The sequence below is a fragment of the Eubalaena glacialis genome, chromosome 2 (genome assembly GCF_028564815.1).
Source record: "Eubalaena glacialis isolate mEubGla1 chromosome 2, mEubGla1.1.hap2.+ XY, whole genome shotgun sequence".
Taxonomy (NCBI): domain Eukaryota; kingdom Metazoa; phylum Chordata; class Mammalia; order Artiodactyla; family Balaenidae; genus Eubalaena; species Eubalaena glacialis.
In genome coordinates, this window is record NC_083717.1 from 147,344,064 (window position 1) to 147,346,965 (window position 2,902).

Consider the following 2,902-nt stretch of genomic DNA (forward strand, 5'->3'; position numbering starts at 1 on the left):
GCTAAAATAAAAGTGTTACAGACTGGGTGGCTTAAACAATAAGCAGATACTGAAACCAAATGGATACTGGTGAGAGTCCTCTTCTGGGTTTCAGGCTGCCATCTTCTCATTGTATCCTCATATGGCAGAAAGAGGGAGAGAGAGCTCTTTGGGGTCTCTTTCATAATGGCTCTAATCCCATTCGTGAGGCCTCCACCCTCATGACCTAGTTACCTCCCAAAGGCCCCACCTCCTTTTACCATTACATTGGGAATTAGGATTTCAACATATGAATTCAAGGGGGACAAAAACACTCAGTTGATGACACCACCACAGACTTAACACTGTACTGCCTCCTTCTTGATTTGTTTCTACAAGACAACTCCACAGTTGTATTAGAACCTCTTTTGTTCTTTTTCTTTTCTTTTTTCTTTCCACACCACTGTTTCATTAGGGATTTCATTAAGGTTCAATCTCTAAGGATGAGGGAGTTACTTAGGGTGCACAAAGCCTCCCCAGATCTCATAGTGAACCACCAGCTCAGGCTCTTTGGTGGGATCGTGGACCCCTTCCAGGTGCAGATTAGTATAAGGATGCTGCTTTGGCTCCACGCACGGGCTGGTGGGTGGGGTAATTCTCCCCCACCCAAAACATGAACCACATGAAGGCCACGAATCTGAAGAGCTGCTTACACACAAGATTCCAAGAAGCAGGCCTGGGGGACGTGTGCACACAATTCCTGATGTACACGTCCAGGTCCCAGTGACTTGGTTCAACCTCAGGTCTGGGTGGTCCCAGACACACCATGGATCCCTCTCCTGCTGTGAACTGTCAGGGAGCTTTGGGTAGTCACCATACCCCATGCCATCATCAGCCAGGGCTCATAATCTTCCACCCGCATATTATACTTCTTGGCTGCGGCTGCCCGTTCTTCTGAGGTCTTGGGATAGGGCCCTGGGAGCATGTCCTTTATAATGTGGGAGGCCGTCTCTGCTCCCAACGACACCACATTTCAGCCTGCCCTCTGCAGCCCTCAGTCTCCCAGGACCAACCCCCAGCCGCTGCCATCTTCATCTTCTTCCCTGGAAACTCTTTATAGACAACAGTCCTAAACCAAATGTCTATTTAAGACCCTATGGTTCAGGGGCTTCCCTGGTGGTGCAGTGGTTAAGAATCCGCCTGCCAATGCTGGGGGCACAGGTTCCAGCCCTGGTCCGGGAAGATCCCGCGTGCCGCAGAGCAAAAGCCCGTGCGTCACAACTACTGAGCCTGCACTCTAGAGCCTGTGAGCCACAACTACTGAAGCCCGCATGCCTAGAACCCGTGCTTTGCAACAAGAGAAGCCACCGCAACAAGAAGCCCGCACACCGCAACAAACAGTAGCCCCTGCTCGCCGCAACTAGAGAAAGCCTGCGCGCAGCAACGAAGACCCAACATAGCCAAAAATTCATTCATTCATTCATTCATTCATTCAAAAAAACAAAAAAAAACCCTATGGTTCTAATTTAAGCTGGTGATTTTTTTTTCCCCAACAAACACATGACCATGATTAGCAGTGCTCTCTTTCTTTTAGTGAATTAGATGGTGCACTGATCACATTATTTTTTAGACTAACGAGTCTCAACTTTGTTAGTACATTATAGTTACTTCAGGAGCTTTTAAAAATCATGATGCCCAGGCCATATTTCAGACCATTTAAGTCAGAATCTCTGGGATGGAAGTCAAGCATCAGTATTTTCAAGTACCCCCCAGATAATTCCAATGTGCATCCAAGGTTGGAAACCATCCAGAAGGGGAAAGAAATGGAGGAAGAGCTCGATGAGAAAGGCCAGCCAATGTGAGAAACGTGAGGTTTTGGCTGATTGATTTGATGGCTGCTTGAATGAATGGTTGGTTGAGGGGAGGCAAGGCATGGTTCTTGATGTGATTTAGGGTTTAGACCTAAGTTGGAAAAGATATCGAAATTCCCATTTTCAGAGCACAGAGCAAGAACATGGCTATAGAGACCTACATTCACCCCTCACCTGGGCCTGTTCAGAACCTTCCGTGGCTGGGAGGATTTCTCTCTCTGCCTCCTTTTCCCTCCACTGCCACTGCAGGTCCGTCTGATGACCTCTCCACCTGCCAGCTTCAGGTGGCTTCCATAGTTGCTCCTGCTGCTTCCCTTGAAATGGCAGTCCATGTGAAGTGCGGCTCGCAGGGTGGCAGGCAGTAGGAAGACAGGAGGGAAATTTCTGCCAGTGCCTCCCTGGTGACACCTGGCTCACGCACTACAAAGGCAACTCATTCACCTATGACGTCAGAAAGTCCCTACATTTTAGCTGGCGCTCAGCTCCTCTCACGGGAAGCCTCTGCGGATCCACTTCCCAATTTATGTAACACTAATGCTTTGCACGAAGCAGAGGTGGGTCAAGAAAGGTATGTTGAATAAATAAATTTGACTGCTCTTCTTTTTTTCATAGCACTCATAACACTTACATCTGCCAACCTGGCTAGACTGAAACCTTTATGTGTAATTTCTTTCCAGTAGATCCCCAGCACCTGTCAGGTGGCTCTCAATAAACATTTGCTAAATGATGAATGAATAACTAAATAAATACATACTTCTTTTGAATCTCACACAAGACCCACTATAAGACTAACTCTAGAAATATTTGGTTGATTGATGTTAATCCAAAGCAATGAAGTTACCGGAAAACTAAGACATTTCTGGAAACTGCAATGCCCGAAGTCTCCATTATCTCTCTGTTTCCAGCTCACTGGTGATATTTTGCTATTTCCTCAAATGTAAAGCAGCATCAGTAATGTGCTTTAGACTGGGCAGAGCATTAATAAAGTGAGTGTGTGTGTGAATTAAAAAAAAAATAAACCATGCAGCAAAAGAAGTTGCAGAGCTCTAAATGACAGTAGTCAGTGAGGGATC

The 2,902-nt window shown here is 46.6% G+C and overlaps 1 pseudogene; it reads right to left on the minus strand.

Annotated features, from left to right (window-relative positions):
- Positions 1-470: 470 nt before the first annotated feature.
- Positions 471-2,161, minus strand: LOC133084706 (NADH dehydrogenase [ubiquinone] 1 beta subcomplex subunit 8, mitochondrial-like; annotated as a pseudogene).
- Positions 2,162-2,902: the final 741 nt, after the last annotated feature.